General features: G+C 38.2%; 1 protein-coding gene across 16 annotated transcripts in view; it reads left to right on the plus strand.

Annotated features, from left to right (window-relative positions):
- ENOX1 (ecto-NOX disulfide-thiol exchanger 1) overlaps positions 1 to 25,641 on the plus strand; it is a 579,959-nt gene that overhangs the window by 269,258 nt on the left and 285,060 nt on the right. For 15 of the 16 annotated variants that reach the window (XM_023251799.2, XM_023251828.2, XM_023251820.2 and 12 more), the window contains one exon: positions 11,776 to 11,919. The exons of the other annotated variant lie outside the window; for it this stretch is intronic. The gene's annotated coding sequence lies outside the window, so the exon portion shown is untranslated. The remainder of the gene's footprint in view (positions 1 to 11,775; positions 11,920 to 25,641) is intronic. 16 annotated transcript variants of the gene reach the window in all.

Consider the following 25,641-nt stretch of genomic DNA (forward strand, 5'->3'; position numbering starts at 1 on the left):
ATGTGATCAGTTTGCCATCTTGACCTGGAAACCTATAGGACCAGTATAAATTTCATATATTTTTAAAGTTGTAAAGTTAAAATGTAAAATAATGTGGTACTACTTCACCAAAAGATAGCTATAAATTTCTCTTATGTATTTGTTTCCTAAGAGAATCTGTATTATCTCACTGACTTTTGGAGGAAGAGTGGTTTTGGATATTTACATTTATTATTTACTTCCCTAATGGTGTCCTGTGTCTTCTTGGATGTAATTGGTATAGCTTTTATTAATGTTGTTACTAATAATAAGTTGCTCTTATTTAGTCCATTTGTTAAAAATGTTGATGTGTAGTTTTAAATCCAATCTAGACTGTATATTTCACAAAAGGGAGCATAAATTCAATTATTAATATAAATACAAGGAGCACAGACTTCCAGTGAATCCAAACATAAATGTGTGGTCTGATACAATAGATGCTTTTTAAAAGTTTAAAAAGAAAACAACCTTTTCATTTTTAAACAATTTTAATTTTTTACCGAAGAATTAGATAATACAGAGGGGCATGTGGGTGGCTCAGTCAGTTACGCATCTGACTTCAGCTCAGGTCATGATCTCATGGCTCATGTATTGGAGCCCCATGTAGGGATCTATGCTGACAGCTCAGAACCTGGAACCTGCTTTAGATTCTGTGTCTCTCTCTCGCTCTCTCTGCCCCTCCCTCACTCGCACTCTGTCTCTCTCTCTCTCTGTCAAAAATAAATAAATATTAATTTAAAAAAAAAAAAAAGAAGAAAGATAACACAGAGAGTTTCTATATACTCTTTACCCAGATCCCCCTAATGGTACTTGTGCTATGATTATGTAACCTTGCTACACTTATCAAACCTAATGAACTAACCTTGGTCCGGTGCAATTAATTATAATCCATACTTTATTTAGACTTCACTAGTTTTTCATTTCTTCCTTCTCTGTTCCAGGATCCCATCTAGAATACCACAGGGATTACGTCCCCTTAGTTTCCAACAATCTGTGGTAGTTTCACAGTTTTTCCCAGTTTTTCAAGACCTTGACAGTTTTGAAGGGTATTAGGTATTTTGTAGAATTTTCCTCAGTTTGTTTTTTCCTGAGGTTTTGTCATGATTGAACTAGGTTTTTGGATCCTAGGGAACAATACCACAGAGGTGAAGTGCCCTTCTCATTATTTCAAAGGTACATGATATCTTCATGACTTTTACTGGTGATACGAACCTTGATCACTTGATCTGTCTGCCAGATTCCTTCACAGTTACTATTTTCTTTTCAATATTGTATTTATTTAGAGCAGGTCACTAATGCTAGCACACAGTCAAGGGGAGAGAAATTAAGTTCCATCTCCTGAATAGAAAGAAGAGTATCAAAGACTTTTGGACATACGTTAAAATGACTAGAGTGATTTTAATATTTTAGGGGTCTTCTTAGACGCTATATAACTATCGTGTTCTTGTTTAAGTTTTTGCCCACTAAAATTTTAGTATTCATCCTTAAATCTGGCCTGTAACAAATACTACTGGGTGTTGCAATTATTTTCTGTTTTGACTCCTTCCTTCTACATTTTTGTCTGAAATTCTGCGAGAAGACTTGTCTCTTTCCTCCCATTTATTTATTTATTCAATTATTTTTATATCATTATGGACTCACAGGTATTTATTTTATTTTTAAGTTACATAATCCAATGTTATTATTATTTATTTTGTTTCTCAAATCGGTTCGGTTTTGGCCATTGGAAACTCTTTCAGGTTGGCTACTTTGCCTTTTGACATGCCCCCAAATAGTTTTCATTATTATCGTTATTTTTAACACTTCCATGCTTCCTGGAATTATGAGATGCTCCAAGCTTTTCCACAGTAGATGTTTAGAGTAACCCACAGAGTGGGCAAATCAGTACTCTCAAAATATTTATTTAATGTTAAGCAAGCATGCTTGATGCTATGGAGGACAATGAAGTTAAAGATGTAATTTCTGCCTTCAAGCAGTCTATTTGCAGAGATTTAATAATGAAAGATAATGAAAAACCAAGGCAGTATAAGATTAAAACAGTAAGGGCTTAGAGAAGCTCACAGAAAAGGAAAATACAACATTTAGCTAAATAAGTCAGGAGAGATGCGTTTGGTTTAGTAAAGTGGAAAGAAAAAGACCTGAGTCCAGGAATTGTTATTATATGATGTGAGAAGCAGTAAGAGACAAAGAAAATCATCTTAGATGAAATGGACAAATTTCTTGTTTAGTGAGATAAAATCTACTAACATTGATATAAGAAGAAATAGAAAACAGCAATAGCTCTGTATTTGTTAAATAAATTGAATTAATAATTAAAAGCCTTCACACAAAGAAAAATTTAGATCCAGATGGGTTCACTAGTGAATTCCTTCAAGCATTTAAAGAAGAAATAATACAAATCTGAAGCAAGTAGAGAAAATAGAGTTAGAGACTACACTTTCCAAGTCATTTTCTGAGGTCTGTGTAACTTGAATACTAAATCCTGAGAAGAAACACTATAAGAGAAAAGTACACATTGACATCCCTATGACTATAGACACAAAAATATTTTTTATTTATTTTTATTTTATTTTTAAGTTTTTTTTTTTAAATGTTTTTATTTATTTTTGAGCCAGAGAGAGACAGAACATGAGCAGGGGAGGAGCAGAGAGAGAGGGAGACACAGAATCCGAAGCAGGCTCCAGGCTCTGAGCTGTCAGCACAGAGCCTGATGCGCGGCTCAAACTCATGGACTGTGAGATCATGACCTGAGCTGAAGTCGGACACTCAATCAACAGAGCCACCCAGGCGCCCCTAGACACAAAAATATTTAATTCACGATTAGAAATAGAATGCAGTGATATATTTAAAAATGATATATCATGACCAAATTGAATTTATTCCAAGTATGCAAGTATGCATTTAACATTAAAAAATTAGTCCACTGGGGCACCTGGGTGGCTCAATAAGTTAAGCAGCCAACTCTCGATTTAGCTCAGGTCATGATCTCACGGTTCTTGGGATCGAGCCATGCATGAGCCATGCTTGGGATTCTCTGTCTCTCTCATTCTCTTTCTCAAAATAAATAAGTAAACTTAAAAAAAAATTTTTAATCAGTATTTAAAAAAAATACATACAGTTTAAAAATCATATGATTATATCGATCGATCCAGAAATAGTATTTGACAAAATTCAGCACCTAATCATGATAAAAAGTGTCAGCAAAACTATGAATACAGGGATCTTCCTTAATCTGATAAAGGACATCTATGAAACATCTACAACCAACAATGTTGAAACAATTAATGCTTTCCTCCTAAATCAGGAAGAAGACATGGGTGTCTGCTCTCACTAATTCATTTTAATACTGTCCTGGAGATCCTACCCAATGCAATAGGGTTAACCAGTAAAAGACATTTTTAAAGCTTACAGATTGAAAGGAAGAAGTAATTAAACTGTCTCTATTTACAAACGGCATGATTGCGTATCTATAAAATCCTAAGGAACCTAAAAAGACTATTTGAACTTAGCAAAAATTGATTTAATTTAGTAAGGTCTCAGAATACAAGTTCAATATAAAATACCAATTCTGTTTCTACACACCAAGAAACAATTGGAAAATGGAGTTTAAAACAATACTGATTATAATAGTATCGAACCGTGAAGTAGTAATATATTTAAATAACTAGTATAAGACCTGTACACTAAAAATTATAAAACATTTCTGATAAAAAATTCAAGAAGATTTAAATAAGTGGAGAGATATATCATGTTTCAGAATGGAAGACTCAGAATTGTTAAAATGTTGGGTTTTCCTAAAATTATGTACAGATATAACATAGTCTCAAAAGATTTTGTTGTTGATTTTTTTTGGTATAAATTGACAATTTCTAAAATTTATATGGAAATACAAGGACTTCAAAGTACGAAAACATTTTTCCTTTTTTTTTTTTTTTTTTTTTTTTTTTACTGAGTCAAACATTTTTGAAAGATAGACTGCAGTGTTGGGGGACCCGCACTCCCTGATTTCAAGACTTCTATAAAAGACTTCTTAAAGTAATTAAGAAAATATGGTATTAGATAAGGATAGGCAAGTGATCAATGGAACAGAATCAACTGTCAGGAAATAAGCAATTATATAGTTAATTGATTTTCAACAAAGGCACCAAAGCAATTTAGCAGGATAAAGGAAAGGCTTATCAACAAATGATGTTGGAGCAGTTTATTAACTGTATTGAAACAAAATGAAACTTAATGCTTACCTCACACAAAAATTAATTCAGGGTATATCATAGGCTTTGACACACAAGCAAAAACTGTAAAGCTTCTAGAAAAAAAATGTAGCACTGTGCTTTAGAAATATGGCAACTGTATCTTAGGGTACCAAAAGCACTAACACTATAGAAAAACAAATGACAAAGTGGACCTCACCAAAACAAAAAACTCCTTCTTATGAACAGACATTGTTAACAGAGAAGCCACAGACTGGAAAAACAATTTGTAATACGTATGTATGACACAGGAATTGAGTCCAGAATATATGAAGAAACTTTACAAGTTAATTTAGAAAGACAAAGAACACCCTTCCCCTGAAGGACAAATTACTTGAACAAAACCTTCACAAAAGTTATTACAATGGACAAAAAACATTTGAAGATGTAATAATGACATGATTAGCCCTAAGGGAAATGGAAACTCAAGTACCAGTTCTTGCCCACTAGAATAGATAAAAATAAAAGCACTTGTGACCAGATGCCAGCGAGGGCGTGGGAATGTAGAGACTCTCATACAGTGCTGGTGAAGGGTAAAATAGGAACAGCTATTTTTGGAAAACTGGTGGTTCCTTTCAAACTGAAACATGTACCTGCTCTATGCCCCAGAACTCATGCCCTATTTACATAATAAAAACAGAGGATATATCCACAAAAAGTCCTATATAAGAATGTTCATAATAGGAGCGCCTGGGTGGCTCGGTTGGTTAAGCATCAGACTCTTCATTCCAGCTCAGGTCATGATCTCACGGTTCCTCCGATCGAGTCCCACATCAGGCTCTGCGCTGACAGCTCGGAGCCTTCTTGGGATTCTCTCTCCCTCTCTCTCTTCCCCTCCCCAGCTTTCTCTCTCTCTCGAAAGAAATGAATAAACTTAAAAAAAAAAAAAAAGGACTGTTCATAATAGCTTTGTGTATGATGGCCAACGCTGGATTAACCTCAATGTCCATCAACAGGAGAATGGATAACAAATTATGGTGTTTTTATACAAGGGAATACTCCACATTTATACAGTGGAATAATTCTTATGAATTAACCAATACATTTCACAACAAGAATAAACAATAATCATTATGTTGAGCAAAAGAAACCAGACAAAAAAGAGTATATGCTCTATGATTCTATGTATATATACTTCGCATATAGGCAGAACTATCTATAGTGACACAAATCAGGACTCCCCTTCTGGGAGGACTTAACTGGAGAAGAATTTCCAAGGGTGATGGAAATGCTCTTTATCTTAACTGGTATGCAGGTTCCCTGGGAGTATATCTTTGACACAGCTCATTGAAGTATATACACTGAAGGTCTGTGCATTTTACTGTATGGAAATTATATCGCAGCTGGAAAAAAAATAAAGACCTAGTCTTTGAAATTCTGAACTAATCTTTGGGGAAAGATTTATCAAACCTTGGGTTTTCAGTATGCATAAACATAGGAGGGAATGTGACATTTCTCAAACTCAGCATACCTCAAAGCCAAGTTCATTATTGCCTTCCACTCCCTAGGCAGGCAGACACTTGCCTGCTCCCCCTCTGGAAAAACACTACATTTTGTCAGTGTTCTTACACTTGTCCCCAGGCCCTGGCTCAAAATATTCTTATAATCTTTCACTTCTTCTTTTATCTTAGTATGAATAGGAGAAATTCCATCAATTAGATGGAATTCCATTTCCTGCCTTTTTCTTCTGGCTAGCCCTTCCTCAGTATTTTCACTGCTGGCTCTAATTCACTCTCTTAGCAGTAGCCTTGCCCCTTTTTCCTCTTATTCTGAACACCGATGCCACATTCATCTTCAGAAACACACACTCCGAGACAAAATCCATCTGATACAAAACCCTGCCATGAGCTCTAAGCCACGCTACAAAATTTCACATTTGCGCCTCTGGAGGTCACACTCTGGTCTTCTCCAACTCCATAAAGCCTCCACTCCAGTCTCCAAACACGTCACCGTTTTCATGTCTACTCCTTTGCTCACCTTTGAAGGGATGTGCATGTCATCTTACAACTCTTATATTTATTTGTACCTTTTTTGAAGGTGCCTGTGACTACAGACAATAAATTAGGGAATTGCTGCCTTGGTTTTGTTTTTGTTTTTGTTTTGGCAGTGGGTGGTTACATGAAGACACTGCTGCTGAAGCTTTATCACTTACTCATTAGTTTATTTAACAAATACGTATTGAATACCTGCCATATACCAGGCTTAGTACTGGGAGCTATAAGGCTCTGATGATAGAGGAATTTAAAAAGTAATAATAACTCAGTCTGATAAGTACTAGAGTGGGGAGGCATCATCGTTGTTTGGCAGATTATCCTGGAACTTAGCAGGTTCCCCAGAAGAGCAGAATCAAGAGTGTGTATATCATGTAGATGCATGCTTGTATACGTATATACACATACCTATGCACATATACATCTATAGGTCTATTTATCAAGAGAGAGAGATGTATTATAAGGAGTTAGCTCATGCTATTATGGAGGCTGGCAGGTCCAAAATCTTCAGAGCATGCCAGCAGGCTGGAGATCCAGAGAAGAGTTATGTTTCAGCTCAAGTCCAAAGGCAGTCCGCAAGCGGAACTCCCTCTTCATTGGAATACTTCAGTCTGTTTTCTTTTAAGGTCTTCAGCTGGTTGGAGAGTAACCTTCATATTATGGAGGGTAATCTGCTTTATTCAATGTCCACTGATTTAAATGTTAATTTTATCTAAAAAATACCTTCGCAGCAACATCCAGATTGATGTTTGGACCGAACATCTGAATACCGCGGCCTGCCCAAGTTGACACATAATGTTAACCATCACAATTAGGAATCGGGGCATGGCTTAGGGGAATCTTCCAGCTCACAGTTTCTCACAATCTTTAGTCAAGGTGTTGGGCCACCCAACAGTCATCCCACCTGGGGCAGGATCTACGGACACCCTACTCAATTGGGGGAGGATCCATTTCCAAGCTCATTCAGTGGCTGGCAGGTTTCAGTTCCTCCCATGTTGGACTGAGGGCCTTAGCAGTTCTTTGCTCGTCATCAGCTGGAAACTTCCCTCGGTTCCTTACCAAATGGGTCATTCCACTGGGCAGTTCACAATGAAGCAGCTGCTGTCATCAGAGTCAAAGCACGAGACAGATGTCACTTTCCATCACCTTTGCCATATTCTGTTCACTAGAAGTCACTAAATCCAGCCCACACTCAAGGTGGGGAGGACAAGGAGATTACACAAGGGTGTGATACTAGCAGAGAGTCAAGCAAGAGAATCAATGGGAGATCTTTCTAGTTTAAAATATTTTAAGTCTATAATGAGAAGCCAGGAGAGGGATAAAATATTGTTGTGGCCTCGGGAGAGTCACTGAAGGGGAGGCCTCTAGTGTGCTGTGAAAGATGGGTTCGTACGCAGAAGAGGAGACGGCAGAGGAGGGCAATCTGCCTGTTAACTTTCTTGGAAGGGGATATAAGTAGGGGATATAAGAAGGGCCTATGAATAAGTATGGTTCTTAACAAGTGATGTACATCTGATCTGAATCACCTGTGGAGCATTTTTTAAAATGCCTATGGTGATACCATTCACGTGCTGATTCCAGTTCAGTAGACTTGGCTGATTGGGACGTACCCCTAGGTGAGATTCACTGTAATATAATAAACAAACCATTTCTATTTGACCCAAGGGTTTAGGTCAGAAACAGCCTGTTTTAAAGTTAGAGAGGATGGTGGGAACATCTCTTCTTAACGAGGAGCTTAGATCTGATGCTTGAGAAAATAGGAAACGATTGTAGGTTCTTCAGTAGTGGATATACATAATTAGAATTGGGTTTTATTTCATTTCTGTAGTCATTCATTTGTTTTCTTCTCCAGATATTTGTTTATCACCACCATAGACCAGTCAGAGAGGATGACTCATCTGTTGACTATTTTCAGGATGAGCTACAAGAAGGAAAACCAGCTAGGAGCTTATGGTAGTGCGTGAAGTATAACATCGTGAGTTGGATGAATGGGAAGATAAGTTGGTGGGATTTCCTAATTCAGTGGAAGGGATAAAGAAGGGTGAAAAGGGAAAGATGCTACTAGGTGTTTTGCAGATTCACTCTCCTCACCCAGACCTTCCAGGGCCAGGAAGCAGGGAGGATGGGGGAGAATTCAAGCCTTATGTGCTTTCAGTTCTTCTGTTTAGTACGATAGCATATGGGTCCGGCAAGGACAAAGTAGGATGGCTCAGTAAGTCCCCTAAAAAGGGACTTCAGAGGGACTGCATTTTAAATCCATAAATGATGCGATTCTTGCTAAGCTTCTTTTGAATTGAATAAAGTCCGGAATATGAAGGAAACGGGAATGTTCATTAACAGGGTAAGACAACATCTCGAAATGAACGATGCAAAATCAAATAGAGTCTTTGTTTTCACTGCTTCTAGAAAATCACAAGTCACGGTCCTTCTGTGGCTCTGTGCTTATAACAATACAGTCCATCTTTTCATTATACTTTCCAGAATAAAAGGTTCCTCTGCACAGCGACAGGCATGTTTTCCTGAACAATGCCCTGTAAAGGTCACATTGGAGATTTGAGTCACAAGCCCTATGATTTAAATTTGAAGCTAAGTTTAAAAATGGTATGCCTAGAGCTTGCCAAGTTCCATTAAAAGCCATAGTGTCATTTTGGATTACAGTTGAACAAAACAGGGTTCACTGAGATATTATATCTTTGTTCGTAGCGATACATATATTTTCTTCTTTGCATCATTCCCTGGCTGTGTTGTTATGGTAGATATCTACTTTCACACCAAATCCTGGGAAATGATGTCTAATTTCATGGGCCTATTTTTTTCCCTAAAGTAGCTCATTTCCTAGCTTTTCAATTATCTTCAGAGGATTTCTACAAAAGCCTAATCATTCGTGCGTGTTTAGTTACGGTTGATCTTGAATGCTACCTTTCCCACTGCAGCCTTGCTGATTCCCTTCATCCCCTACAGAGAGGATCTCCAACTTCCTAAAGCTCTGGAGCGCTTTTTGCCTCACTGACATCATGCCGGTCTGTTATCTGGCAGTACAGTCGTATTACTTCTCCCTAACGTTCGATGGGTTCTTAACTCTGTGCCGGTCATTTTGCCTAACGCTTTATATAGGTGATCGTATAACCTGTGTTCATGCTCACAACAGCCTGCGCGGGAAGTGCATCATTTCTGCATTTTGCGGATGAGAAAGCTGAGGGTAAAGGGTTAAATACCTTGCCCCAGGTCGCGCAGCTAGTAAGTAATGAAACAGGAACAACCTTAGGTAGTCTGGTCCAGACCCCGTTCTTTCAAACGCTTATTCGTATGCCCTTCTTATAATTTCTGACATCCTACTTATATCCCCTTCCAGGAAGGTTAACAGGCTTGAGAAGAGGACTGTCTTGCTCATTTCAATATTCTTGGAGTTTTCTGACTTATTGATCACCTCATAAATAAATGGAGCAATCAATAGTGGCTGAGTGAATACTTGAAAATCGCCCCCGGGATTTTATGGGAACCAGGTTCTGCAGCTTTAGGCAGAGAACCTGAAACTTTGCTTCCGAGTGATGTGAAGAAAACAGAACCCTAGTATATGAGGTCTTAAGAAGAGTTTCTATTGATTTTCATTCCTGTCATTTAGGTTAGATCCCGTGGTCCCAATACTCTCCCCCCCTGCTCTTTGTCAAGCCCTTCTTCCTTCTTTTATGCAAAGATAAACTGGCTCTGTTTGGCTCTGTTCTTTTTTCTTCCCCCCCCCCCCCCCCCCCATGTAACAATCCCAAGCTCCAGTCCTACAGAACTCTGAAAATGCTATCAATCGTCTTTTCCCTATTTCTTTATCCATGACTTAAGCTTTTGTTGCCAAAAATAAAAATAAAACACAAACTTATTAAAGTTATGTGTCACCTTCTCGCTCCGCCATTCTCAAAGCTTTTCTGAGGAGCTCCCCAAACGCGGTGTGGACATGAGCTGAAAGTCGCAATACTCGGAAGTCGGTGGCATAAAAAGCTGGAACTTCGGGGCGCCTGGGTGGCGCAGTCGGTTAAGCGTCCGACTTCAGCCAGGTCACGATCTCGCGGTCCGGGAGTTCGAGCCCCGCGTCAGGCTCTGGGCTGATGGCTCAGAGCCTGGAGCCTGTTTCCGATTCTGTGTCTCCCTCTCTCTCTGCCCCTCCCCCGTTCATGCTCTGTCTCTCTCTGTCCCAAAAATAAATAAACGTTGAAAAAAAATTTTAAAAAAGCTGGAACTTCGAGGGAGATTTTGAAGTTGTTATTGGTGGGCAGTGACCCCGAAACACCGTGTAAGAGGGGATGCTGGGCCAGCCAGTGGGGGGGCAGGGTAGGCCGAGGGGCTGTGTTGGCACTAGAGAGACTGGAAACATGTAGACATTTGACTCAAATTGAGGATGGAAATCTAGATGGTGCCCTGCCCAGCCCTCCCAGTCACCTTCATCCATTAAGATGGATATAGCCATGAGGAGACACAGGAATACCACTCAGAGATACCACAGAAGGTGTGGCCTCCGTTCCCATCTGTAGCAAGAAAACCCAAGATCGAAGATGGGAGAAAGGCTGCCCTGCTTACAACTGGGAGTCTGTATTTCCTGTGACTCAATTAAGACAGTACCATACATAAAACTAAAGCAAATTAGGAAAGAAAATGTCCTAAATTTAATGATATTTGAATTAATTTAATAAATTGCTGCATTGTCTGTTCTCTCGTCAATTCTGTTTGTGAAATATTTTTCTAGGGGCAGCTGGGTGGTTCAGTCGGTTGTTCGGCATGCAACTTCGGCTCAGGTCATGAACTCGTGGTTCACGAGTTCAGGCCCCGGGTTGGACTCTGTGCTGACAGCTCAGAGCCTGGAGCCTGCTTTGGATTCTGTGTCTCCCCCTTTCTGCCCCTCCCCTGCTCATGCTCTCTCTCTCTCTCTCTCTCTCCCTCTCTCTCTCTCTCTCTGTCTCTCTCTCTCAAAAATAAATAAACATTATAAAAATTAAAAAAAATATATTTTCTAAATCACATAGGCCACAGAGTCAAATGAGGAAAAGAGCGAGCCATGAAGCCTTTGGACTTTTACAGACCTGGGTTCTAAGCCCGGCATCAGGAGTCTGTGCTTTAGTTTTCTCATCCATAAAATGGAGCCAGTTCTCTCTCAGTTGCAGGCCTGTGGTTCAAATTAAAGAGCCCGTATGTATGCAGGCCCTTGCTGTGCTGGTCGGAACCCCTTAAATACCGGTGTTGCTGCCTCTGTCCTCATACCCCATGTACAGTTCTTCAATCCTAGCCTGCTTAGATAATGAGAAAAATAAGCGTTCGTAAAATACTCCCGGCTTTTAAAAGTTTTCAGATACAGAGCTGAGAGCTTACTTTCCTACCCTGCCATTTGCAAATAAGATTTGGGGGACACAAGATTACAGAAATTCCTACCATTATATTAATAATAGCAATTGGTGCTAATACAATGATGGCCGGGACTGGCAGTAATAGCACTCGGATACTTCCTAATAGTGCGCTTTTTTCTTTCCTTCCAGAAGCACCTGGCATGTCAAAGCCACACTGTCTTCCATGGGACTCCCTTTGTGAACAGCTTCCATTTAAAAGACTTTTGTGAGTGCATTATTTCAACCAAGTCCTCAGAGAACATATTTGTCTTCTGATCCTCCGGAGGTCTTAAGGTTTGTGTTCATTTTTTTTCTAATTTCTCTTAGTGAAGATATTAATTTTGAGGGATATTTTTAAAAAGGATAATAGTCCTACCCCATTGTAATAAGAACTCTGGAAGTAGAATATGCACAGACTGTAATCCCTTGATTTCACTGGGAGACAGATAAAAGAAATGAAAAGAAATTTGATATGCTACTTCTCATACTTATTATTGTATACTCTGTAGAATGTTACAAGGATATTAGAAGTAAAATATCCCCCACTTGGGCTTCAAACAAATTTTATTTTGGGGTTCCATAAATTCTAACGGAATAGATTTAATAAATTTATAGTGAATGTCTATATATATCAGATTTTGTTAAGTGCTATCAATTAGTTAGAGGCCTTGTGGATACATTCTATTTTGAAACACTAAAAATCAAAACCTCATCTGTCAATATCAACTAGTATGATTATTATGACAGCTTTTAAATTCTAAAGCCTCAGCGACCAGAGAGTTTTCATGTAGCTCTACCAAGGGGTACTCACCCTCTGATTTACAATGATAGAACAGGGTTGTTGTTGCCTTTAATACGTGTATATTAACAGCTTGAAAAATTGCAAACAATATTGTTGTTTACTCAATAAAAAAAAGCTTGCCCGCAAAGCAAGCGTTTTATTTTGGAAGTACATGTTTTGCTGTTGAGATAGTGCCAAGTAAAACACTTTTATTTTGAAAGTACTTTCCAACAAAGACCTACCCGAAGGCTGAATTCAATCCATGCATCTTTCATAGGTGGAAAAATAAACAGGGGAGAGGGTAAAGCTTGGTACATTGAGTGGACAAAAACTCAATGAAGAGCAAGGGAGAAGGAACAGAGTACTTTCCCTAGAACGACCCGTCTTTTTCCACAGGCATTTATTTCATTTGGTTGGACTTCTATTCTGTCCAGGGTGACAAATGTTTTCTCCCCTAATGGCCCTTTCCTGTGGGTTTTCTTTTTATTTCTTTTATTTCTACTGAGAAACCAAAGTAGATTTCACTGCAGTGCTGGTACATTCCCGTTTTCCCTCTGCACCCTTCTTTGTTGGGCCTCATGACCGACGCACTTTGAAGTGTGAGGCACGCAGGACGTACTGGGGGGAGAGGGATGGGAAGTTGTGCCCCCATCTTCAACTTTCCATTCGGTCAATTTGGTAGCAAATCGTAGTGTGTAGAAACCTAGTAAGTGTATCCATAGAAACGGAAGTGCTAGAAAGGACTTCAGAAGTTACCTAAATGTTCTCCCCTCATCTGTAAGCAAGACCCGGCTTGAGCTGTCTGAAACTAATGAGAATCTATTTGCCTTCAAACCTAGGAATCCACTTTCCTTTTTAAACCTAATATAGATTTTCCTTCCTTAGAAACCCTATTGTCACAAAAGCCAAGGTAATTCCGGATGTCCTAGCATGATGGTGCATTCCTTCTTCCCTGGAGGGAGAGAACTTACTGGTCAGAGCCCCCTGTATCATCACAGATTCAGTTGCCAAGTGATCCTTTTTCTCTTCAGGAGAAATGAACCCACTTTGTTGAACTTCTTCTATGAAATTGTATAATCCGGCAATTTGCGTAGCCTTACGGTTCTTTTCTGAGTGTCTAAAGATCTCTATGCTCTGCTTAAGTTTAAGAGTCCAGACTGATTGAAGGAGCATTAAAAATCATCTATCAGTGTCTGTCAGTGGGGCCATTATTGACATTTCGAGGTGGGGGCAGTTCTTGACGATGCCAGATTATCCCATGCGTTCTAGAATGGTTAAACAGCCCTGGTTTCCTGGGACCAACGACCAGTAGCTCCCATAGCACCCAGTCACTGTGACAACCAGATTCAGCGCTCCTTCACATGTGCCCGCAGAGAGGACCGGGACTGCCCAGACTCCAAGCTCCTCACCTGGAATTGAGGATGCTGAAACCCGCAGAGTTGGATAAAGGGTGGGGAACCCAACTTTTAGCACTGGGAACACTCTCTTCCCTCGCCATCACGCTTCTCTTCTGGGCTTACCTTTATTTCCCGGCAGTCCAGAAAGACAGTAACATGCAGTTATGAATTCTCTTTCGGAAGACCAGAATTTCTGGCTTGGTGTGTTAAAGGAAACCACTGGTATTTGATACAGGAACGTGGATGTGGGAAAGGTAATATCGGAACTCAGTGCGGGAAAATAGCAAAGAGAGGACAGTTCTGAGGATTTAGGGAAAAGACAGAACCTGGACCCCAGAGTATTAGCAGGGTTGATGTTACAAAGGTATTATTAGCTCGGTCACTGAGGAAGGAGTAAAAGGAGGGAAGACTGAAAACAGGTAAATAACAAAGGAATATTTCCTCACTGCCTTTTCACCACGTGCCCTACTTTCAACTCCCTACTCTATGTCACGGGCTTCCTCAGAAATTCGAGGATCCGTTTTGGGGGAGCTTAAAGGGCCCTTGATTGCAGCGGAAGCTCTCTCTCCCTTCAATCCAATATCCCTTGCTTCACCTACCCTCCACCAGCATTTCTCTCTCCTCCCTCACTTGCTTATTGGTGGCGACTACTTCATTCTTCAAGCAGAGAATGGGGAAATGACTTGATGACGTTTATCTTTCTGGATCCTTCCAAGGTCCCAAGGAAAGTTGTAAACTGAAAGAACGTGAAAACAATGGAGCTTTGGGACATTTCTCCCACAGAAGGTTGCTAAGGCTCTGATTTTTTGAGACATTTACCAAACTACAGGTACTTTTCCAAAGAAAAATTCTCCCTCCCTCCTATTTTTTCTTTTTTGATTTAATGTTAAGAAGTAATTGAATTTACAGAGGTTCCTTATTAACAAAATAAGAAGAATTCATGACTTGAAGACACAATGCCAGCCAAGTAGGAAGATCTGGATTGTTATAATAGATTATACTTAATACCTGCCTTAATGTCTACAAAATAACACGTGATAAGTACAGAGATGAAAATGGGGCCTGGACTAGAGGACTCTGCTTTCTAGTAAAATGAGGAATCCTACGTGATAAAATGTATCGTTTATAGAAAGGCTTACATGCATGGAGAGAGAAATAACATCTGAGGCTTCCCTTATCTTGTGTTATTTAATTATTTAACGCTTTATGGCTGAGTTCCTCAGCCAGGTTTTTTTAAACATGGTGATTTTCCTGTTCTGTCTTCTTTTGTGCACAAGACCCCAAGTTATATTTGACTTCTCAGTTTCTCATTTCCTGAAATGCACTACTAGCTCTATAAACCTGGAAGAATAAATATTAGCTTTATGAGACCGTGTTCCTCTAGTAGCTGAAAAATAGCATATAATAAAAAATACAAGGATGTAATATTGAAAATTATAGGTCAATATGCCCTCTTATTGTGGGTATATATCTAATCCTCCTGCGTGGAGACTACGTTTTTCAGAAAAATGTGTGCTGTGTAATACCACTCGTGTCTGTGATATATTTTCACCCCTCATATTTAACAATATATCTCACGACTGTTGCCTCACGAGTGAAACATTTCAGGCTTATTTACCACTATGATTTAAAAAAAAACAAAAACAAAAACCTCTCTGGCTCTTTGCTATTAATTCTAATAATTGCAAGTGATCCAAAGTTAATAAAATGTTTGTAAGTTTCCGTCCCACTCCAGTACTTCAGTACCCGTGAGCTCCTTGGAATTACATTAGAAAATGCTTAATGGCAGTTTCGGAAAAGAAAGGAAGGAAGGAAGGAAGGAAGGAAGGAAGGAAGGAAGGAAGGAAGGGTCTTTGTGAGAGGTAAAAAAAAAAAAAAAAAGTCAACTGTGGTCTTGAACAGCTAATCAATACTTTAAATGTCCAAATTGTTATTCTAAAACCCAGCCTCTAATTATACATTCTTAGCAGCAGTGAAAATGTGGCATCCATTAACCATCCCTTAAACCTCACATTTACACCCCATAAGGAAGAAAAGAGTGACTTACATGGATACTGTATGATTGAAACACTCTTTTAAAGCCAGAGGATTCAATATAATTATGTTCAGATAATTCACTTCCATCTGGAAATTATCATCCATTTGCCAAAAGTGCCACTGACTTATCATATCAAGGACAGTCTTTTCTTCTACATTAGCTCTCCATTGTTCCTCTTGCTAAAGATGGAAAATAATCAGCCTTGTATATTCTAGGCTCAAAAGTAAGAAAATTGGACTTACTGGAATAGTTCATTCTTTTTTTCTTTTTCTTTTTTGGAATAGTTCATTCCAATAGCCTAAGTTTCTACAATATCTTTCTTTTAAACACCATAATTTTTAAACTATATTTTTATTATGAAGTAGTTTAAACCTATAGAAAGTAAAGAGGCCTATGTATCCACCCCTATATTTTAATATGTTGATACTATTATATTTGCTTTGGATCTCTTTTTTTTTAAGGCAAAAAAAAAAAAAATCAACATCCTTCCTATTCATCCATCCCCAGAAGTAATATTAACTATAACAATATTGCTGTATATTATTCCATTTATATTATATTATATTATATTATATTATATTATATCATATTATATTTATTATATATACTGTTTATGGAAATAAAAATATGTAGATATATATCCATAACTATTATAAGTCTGTAGATGTATCTATATAGAATATTATTTAAGTTTACGTGGGTGAGATCATACTGAATGTATACCTTTGCAACTTGTTTTTCTTCAACATTATTTTTTTTATTTTTTAAATACTTATTTTGGGGGAAGGTGCACATGAGTGGGGGAGAGGCATAGAGAGAGGGAGAGAGAGAATCCCAATCAGGCTCTGTGCTATCAGTGCAGAGCTGGACTTGGGGCTTGAACTCACAAACCGTGAGATCATGACCTGAGCCAAAACCAAGAGCGGGATACTTGACCCATCGGGCTGAGTCACCCAAGCACCCTTCAACATTGTTATTATTTTTTTAATTATCTGTTAATATAGGGACATCTGGCTCATTCTTAGTAGTTAATTATCATGTAGTCTCCCAAACAAAGTACATCTACCTTCTCATAAAAGAACATTTACCAGCCTTCTTTTTGTCTGGACAACCATCTTTCTGCACCCATTTTATCATTCACGGTAGACACACGGGTTTACCACGTGGTGTTGCTGTATCCTGCCTTCCACAGAAGAGGTACCGGGAAGTATTTGTTCTTTAAAACATACTACAAAGGGGCACCTGGGTGGCGCAGTCGGTTAAGCGTCTGACTTCAGCCAGGTCACGATCTCGCGGTCCGTGAGTTTGAGCCCCACATCGGGCTCTGGGCTGATGGCTCAGAGCCTGGAGCCTGTTTCCGATTCTGTGTCTCCCTCTCTCTCTGCCCCTCCCCCGTTCATGCTCTGTCTCTCTCTGTCCCAAAAATAAATAAACGTTGAAAAAAAAAAAAAAACATACTACAAAACCTTTTCTTCCTTCTTGTCAGCAAGCTTTTCTATTTTGTTTTGTTGTTACTGTTAGATGTGCCTTCATCCCTCCCTCCTGATTTTTCCGATGGGCAGTTTTCAATGTGGCTTCCATCTCACACAAGTGTTAAATGTGTCCAAACAGTGAGAAAAGACAAAAGAAATAGAGCAAAGACAAAGAGAGAATGCAAGAAGGAAGAAGGGATTACTTCCAACCCTTAGACGCTGAGGTGCAGTTGGTGTCCATGAGAGAGAGATTTTAAAGTGTATTTGCATCATCTTGGAGGTCAGCTAGTTTTGGGAGGACTTTCCTTTTCCATTCGACCAACCAAACGTTTCCTTTTGTCTCTTGGTTTCATAACAACATTAGAAAAATGTGTGTTCGATATTTTAAAAAGTTAGATATGATGTTAACAGTTTCAAGATGTAAAGTTAAATATTTGTTTAGTGCCTGGTGTCTTCAAAAAAAAGGGCACTATCAAAATTCCTCAAAGGAATATATATGTGTACTTGTTTTTAGCAGATTTTAGGGTTGTTTTGTGAGTGTTTTACCTAGTGCAGACTAAATAAATCTTTTTGAATGGTTGAATGAATAAACAAGGTAATAAATATTTGTAGAGGTTACAGTAATAAATATTTGTAGAGGTTGTGTGGTCATTTGACTTGGAGGTATTTTAGCCTTCCTAGTAATCATCCTTCATTTACTAGAACACTTAACTTCAGCATATTTCCACCTCCTATGATTGAAAACTGAAGTCTAAAAACAAATGGAAGATCAGAGTTAACGGAGAGCATCAATTTTCGAGAGTTATTAGAATTAAAGTCTCTGTTTCGGGTTCCCAGATTGTTCAGGGCTATAAAACAAGGGTCTACTCCCTTAAAAATTTAAAAGCTGTGTATATAAGAGTTTACACTCTTCTCATATTCTGTTCTGTTTTGTTATTCTAAGAGATTAAAGCTTTTATTTTGGGGGGGTCAATCATATTTTTGTATATGACTGTGGGCTGCCCCAACTGACACCACTAAAAAAAAAAAATGCAACTTTGAAAAATTCAAGAGTGAAAGCAATTATTTCTAGAATTGGCAGAGCCTTTCCTGGGTTCAATTCTCACTCTGTTTAATTATTTATTCCCTTCAAGATGCTGGGAATTATTATACTGTAAATTATCTTACCACTTGCCAAATGAAATTTTCTATATGAAAAGATTAATAAGTATTGAGAATTTTCTTTGGTCTCCCTTGCAAGCAATGTCCTGGTCTTTTCTGAAAGTCAAGTCTGTAGGGTTCTTTCCCCCTCGATCTTTATTTTTTGTAGTATTTGATGGAGTTCTGCTAAGCTAAGATTTGGGCCGAGTTTAGCTTTCAGCAGACTTTTGTAACTGAGTATAAGTCTTCAGAAAATAGAGTTTCTGTCAGAAATTCTTGCTCACATTACTTACAGCTACTGTGCTGGGCATCACCATAACACTTGGACTTCCCTGTATGTCTAGAATCAGCAGGGAAATGCTTTCGATCTTAACCCACATATGTTTTTAAGTAGGGCTTATTCTAGCAGTCCAGATATTCCCAATATGAGCTCATTAGTGCTATTTTCTAACATTAAATTATGATTTTTATCAGTATCCATTGTAATCATAGATCTGCAGATGGCCTCGGGTTCTCATTTGGCATGTTTGTTAATAAGTGTGGTGGAATTTCCAGTAAATCGTACATCCTTTATTTCGGCAGATTTTACTTTAGGAAGTAAAATGTCTGCTCTGTCCATCTGTGTGCCTCCAAGTTGTTGTACTGGGACTCGACTGAAATTATCACCAAATCTGTAGCCTTCCTCGCCTTCCTCTGCAGGCTCACTCTCTCAGGAGTGGGGCAGCTCTGCCCTGATCCCAACCACAAAGATGGGAGTTGCAGAAGAAAATGAGGAAATGTGCCTGGTAGTAATGGGCCTACTCTCATCCCTTTATATTTATTTTCCTTTACTTTTATATTAGAGTCCATAGAATTAAAAAAAAAAAAAAGGAAAGAAAGAAGAATAGCAAGGCCATCAGTGGCTTGGCAGAAAGACAGCTGGTCATGATGTTGGATTGCAGGTTTTTCAAATATAATTTGAGAAAGTATCTGTCAAAATTTGAAATGGAATGGGAAAACAGTAAAAAACTCTCAGGAGTTTGGTTCAGATGAGAGGATCATCAAGTTCATTTCGAGTAAATTGAAACCTAAATTTGGATTCCTCAATAAGCAACTGTGCAAAATGCAAGGGGAAATAATGCATTATTCCTAAAAGTGTTGAGGACAAAATTAGGCTAACAAGTCTAGGCAGAAAACAAAACTGGTAAGTGTTAGGAACCCAGAAAATCTGTAAATGTCAAGTGTGCTCTTACCACCTGAGATATAGACATGAATAATTAAGGACAAAGAAGTCCAAGGATGCTTTTGAAAGAGACAAAATTAACACCCTAATCTGGGTGAACCAGAAAGAACACACTTGTTGGAATCACATGATGTTTAATCTCAAGGACAGTTATATAAATGCAGTAGTATAAGCTGTTGGCTAGTGAAAGCCTCAACAACTGTTAACAACAAAACCCTCTCCATCCTGCTTCATGAATCCCTAACTTCCCCCTAATCATTTTATTCTAAGATGATCCACACTGGGAGGAATTAACAGAAGTTTGGCCCTTGACCATTCTACGCCATTTGTATTATTTTAGAAACCAGTATATTAACCTAAAGTCAGTGGTAAGCTTTATTTGAATATAGGTCTCAATATACTTCTTTGACAAATTTATTACTATTTAAATTGAACCGGTGTTTTAAAATTGCAGGTGTATTGGTGGTGAGACCCAGGAAGGTGATTTACAAGTGACTGAGTCTTTTCATTTACGTGTAACATTTTATTTCCCCTCAACAGTAAGGTTTCACTCAAGGGAAAGAATAGTAAGACATTAAAGTACAGGGCACCTGACTCACAGCTTGTGTCTCCAGTCAAGAAAGAGGTCACAGAGAATGGACCTTGCAGCCCCCCAGCCCAGACTGATAAGTGGGAGAAAAAGATAAGGGCTGGGAGAGGTGATTGCCTACCAGCTTTCTCTTCCCTATTATCCCAGAATTTGGCATGCAGCCAGTGTTTCTTTAGCTTTAGCTTCTATTGATAGCACAGGATTTGTGTGTGTGTGTGTGTGCGTGGGAGCACTGGAGGTAGGAGAGGGAGTTCCTTTTTAAACAGACACAAGCGAACGCCATATTTTTATGAGAAAGTCATTTCTCTAAATTCTTTCCTGAAAATATGGACAACATTTGAATAAATACTATAGGCAAAAGTTTTCCAGATTAAAACGTCTGAGACCATTTTTATTCAGTCGAAATGTTTCACGCACACAAAGGAATGCTATTTACTGAACAATGCCATCCCTGTTAGAAATTCCATCCTAAATTTTAGCAGAGAAAGTGTAATCCCAAAATAAAGATGAGTTAAGGGAATGGAATGTACTTTTCCTTTCATTTAAAAGGATTTCCTTTGTTGTTTTAAAATCCTGGGTAAAAATCGATTAATCACACTTTCTTGGAATTATCATAAGTATGTATATTTGACAACCCAAGAAACAGCAGTCATAAAATGAAACAACTTTCAGTATTCTAGAGGTCATTCTTCTTATTTAGAGACATCACTAAATTGCAGTTTAGTAAAAGATATCACATTAAGAAATTCCACTTGCGTTTATAATATCCATTTATAAAAATATTTATAAACACGATAGAAAATACAATTTATAAAAATGTAATTTTACTTATACACTTCTCAGCAAAGATATAACCCACATAAATTCTGCTACCTTCCTTCCTGAGGATTTCTGTCATTTATGAAAATACGCAGTAGCGTAATCTGTTGATTAAAAATGCTAAAATTGCATTTTTAAAGTGAATGTTGAAAAAGGACGTGGCAGGTATAGACAGTACTATCCTCTTAGCTTTACTGCATTTAGAACTTTTTGTTTCTAAGATGACCTCACCCAGCTTCATTTTCATTAAGTCCTAGAGGGCAATGCTGAGAACTTTGCCCAGAGTGGGCTGTGATTGAAATGTTTACTGAACAAATAAATAAGAAAATTAATTAAAGGTGGCCTACAAGGGTGAATTTCCAAAAACCCCACGACTTCAGTGGGCCAAATACCAGATGGGAAGGGTTTGGGAGACATAATGCTACATGTTCTCGTTTTATGCTTCCTCTCCAAGGACTCACTCTATTTATTGCCGTGGCATCTGGCAGGCTTTCTTTTCTGGGCCCAGCATGCTCCATGCCGTGTGTTAGTGTTTTCCTGGAATGAAAGTCAAGGAAATACCATGTCTAAAAATATGCTTTATGGGTTTTCAAAAATATAGTATTTCCTTTCTACTAGCTCATTCACTTTGAGGTCCTAATAAATGACATTTATGCATAGGAAAAAAATCACAGTGAATCTGATTTTATCTACACAGCAAATATAACAATTGCTTTCACAAAATGTGCAAACGTTGTCCTCCTCTTCTGTTTCTGAGACGTTTTATTTTTGTGGGTTTATGGCCACAGGCACTCCATGCTCACTGAAAATAGTCCCTAAAACATTTACTCAGTGCTTCTTTATGCCAGGGACTGTTTTTCACATATATCAAGTATAGTCCTTTAACGATCCTGTATAGAAGGTATTATTTATATTATTTATCACTCACATTTTATACATAAGGACATTTAGATGTAGACTATCTAAATACCTTGCCAGATTCACATGACTAGTATCTTACAAGCTTGGTGAGGCTTTCTTCTTTTGATTTTTAAAATTCATTTATTATTTATTATGAAAGACTCTTTTTTTTTAAATTTTTTTATTCAACGTTTATTTATTTTTGGGACAGAGAGAGACAGAGCATGAACGGGCGAGGGGCAGAGAGAGAGAGGGAGACACATAATCGGAAACAGGCTCCAGGCTCTGAGCCATCAGCCCAGAGCCCGACGCGGGGCTCGAACTCACGGACCACGAGATCGTGACCTGGCTGAAGTCGGACGCTTAACCGACTGCGCCACCCAGGCGCCCCAAAAGACTCCGTTTTTAAAGATAGTTTTGCAGCATTTTACTATGAATATGTTTACCCGTACAGAAAAGTTGAAAGAAATTTACAGTGAACACTCATATCTCCACCACTCTCATCCCATCCCTCTGTCCACCCATGAACCCATCTTCTTTTGGGACACATTTTAAAGTAAGTTTTAGACATCAGCACCATTCCCCCCCCCCCCACACACACAATCCTTTGGCTTATATATCATTACCAGAATTCAAAGTTTATGATTTTTTTATAATTCTTTTTTTTTTGGTACAATATGTGTTTATATAAAATGCATAGATCCTAAGTTTGCATTTTCATGAGTTCTGACAATGCCTACCCTTGTGCTGCTCAAACCTACATCACCTCAGAAAATTCCCTCCTACCCCTTCCCCACAAATCCCCAGCCCTCTTCGACCACCCAGCGTAAATTACTTCGAGTTCTAGAACTTCATAGAAACGGAATCATACGCTACGTACTCTTTTGTGCCGGGTTTCCTTCACACAGTTTGATGTTTCTGAGATGACTCTGTCCCGGAGTTTATCAGTGGGGCATTTCTATTTCCTGCTTAGTGATACCGTGTTATATGAATATACCACAGTTTATCCATTCTTCCTTGGATGGACACCTATGCTTGTTCCAGGTTTGACTATTATAAATGAAGTTATTATGAACAATCTTGAGCGAGGCTTTTTGTCAACATAGGCTTTCATTGCTACTAGTTCCACATCTAAGAGTGGAAGTTTAGGTCATTAAGTGCATATTCAGTTTTGTAAGAAATTACCAGGTCTTTGTCCAAAGTAGTTGCACCATTTTACATCCCCACCAATAACAAATGATAGTTTTAGTTCCACATCCTCAACAACATTTGGTATTGTCAGTCTTTTGAATTTTAGCCACTCTGGTGGGTTTTTAGTGGTATTTCCTTGTTATCTAATACGTGTTTTACTTGATAACTCGTGTGGAAACCTTCTTTGTGTGCTTAGTAGCCATTCGTAGATCTTCTTTATAAAATGTTTATTAAAGGGGCGTCTGAGTGGCTCAGTCAGTTAAGCGTCCGACTTTGGCTCAGGTCATGATCTCACAGTTTGTATGTTCGAGCCCCATGTTGGGCTCTGTGCTGACAGCTCGGAGCCTGGAGCCTGGTTTGCATTCTGGGTCTCCCCTTCTCTCTGCCCCTATCCCTGCTCATGCTCTGTCTCCCTCTCTCAAAATGAATAAACATTAAAGCGTTTTTTAAATTATTTTCCCGTCTCAATATTGGGTTGTTGGTATCTTTTAAATATGCGCTTTATAACTATTTCTTAACGGTGCCTATTCATTCTCTTAATGATGTCTTTTGATGAGCAGAAGTTTTAATTTGGGGGGGGGGGTTGTAATATTACTGTTTTCCTTTTATGAACACTGTTCCTTGTATCCTAAAATAACTTTATCCCCAAAGCAAAAAAAAAAAAAAAAAAAAAAAAAAATCTATGGCTTCTTTAAATAGTTTTCTAGTTTTATATTTAGATTTATGATCTGTATTGAATGAACTTTTGTGTATTATGTGAGGTCAGGGTTGGGCTTATTATTTCCTGTATATGACATTAAATTCTTCTAGTCTTGTTTGTTGAAAAGACTTTCCTTTCCCTAATGGAACGACTGCCTTCATGTTATTCTCAGAAATCAAGTGACCATATCAGTGTGCCTCTATTTCTGACCTTTCTATTCTCTTCCATTTATTTTGTTGCTCTCTATGCTAGTACCACGCTATACTGATTATGGGAGCTTTATAGTAAGTCTTCAAGGCAGATGGTATATGCTTTCCATCTTTGTTCTTCTTTCATAATATTGGTTCCGATCTCCTAGTTCTTCTGAAATTTTACATACGTTTTAGAATTGGCTTGCCGGTTTCTAAAAATGATCAGCTTAGTGGCGTTGTCATTGGGAGTATGTTGAATCCAAGCCTCCACTCGGGAAGAATTGAATATCACCACTAGCCTCCCAATCCATAAGCATACAGACATTCTTTCCCCACTTATATAGGTCTGCTTTAACATTTCTCAACAACATTTTGTAGTTTTCAGTGTAAAATTCTTCTATGCCTCTTATTTTGTATTCCTCAGAATTTTATGTATTTTTAATAGTTTAGGTGAAATTTAATTTTTTATCTCCTAATTGCTTACTTTGAATACATAAAACTATAATTATAGTATTGTCCTGATACCAAAATCAGAAAAATATAAGAAAACTACAGACCAATATGCTTTATGAATATAAACATGAAAATCTTCAACATAATACTAGCACATAAAATTAAAAACCACGTACAGAGGATTACGCACCATGGCCAAGTGGGATTTATCCCGGGAATGCAAGGTTAGTACAACATTCAAAAGTTAGCCAATGTGGAACACCATTTTAATAGAAGAAAAGGGCAAAAACGATATGATAATTTCAACGGACATAGAACATTTAACAAACTACCTTTCGTGATAAAAACATTCAACAAACTAGAAATATAAAGAAGCTTTCTCAGCCTGATAAAGGATAGCTATGAAAACCCACAGCTAACATCATACTTACCGGTGAAAGACTGAAAAAGTTTCCCACCTAAGATGAGGGACAAGACAAAGATACCTGCCCTTGATACTTCTATTCAATAATATACTGGAGGTTTTAGCCAAGGCAGTTATACAAGAAGAAAAGAAATAAAGGATGTCTGGATTAGGGAGGGACGAATAAAATAAACTCTGTATACAAATGGCACAGTCTTATATGGAGAAAATCCTAAGGAATTCACACATACACAAAACTATTGGGGCTAATAAATGAGTTCAGAAAGGCTGCAGGATAGATCAGTTATATTTCTCTACGCCAGCAATGAGCCATCGAAAAAATAAAACAGTTCCATTTAAAATGGCATTAAAAAAAACCCAAAATGCTTTGGCATAAATATAACAAAAGAAGCATAAGATGTGGACGGTGAACACTGAAAAATATGGTCAAAAGAAATCAAAGATGACCTAAATCATTAGAGAGACGCAACACGATCATCGAAGACCTAACGTTGTTAAGATGGCAGAACTCCCCAACTGTATCTACAGATTCAAAGCAATCCCCATAAAAATCTCAGCTGGCTTTTTAAAAGAAATGTATAAGATGATTCCAAACTTTCTATGAAATACAAGAGACGCAGAATAGCCAAAACAACCTTGCCAAAGAGTAGTGTTGGAGGACTCACTCCAGATTTAAAAGCTTACTACAAAACTACAGTA

Source organism: Felis catus, chromosome A1 (genome assembly GCF_018350175.1).
Source record: "Felis catus isolate Fca126 chromosome A1, F.catus_Fca126_mat1.0, whole genome shotgun sequence".
Lineage (NCBI taxonomy): Eukaryota > Metazoa > Chordata > Mammalia > Carnivora > Felidae > Felis > Felis catus.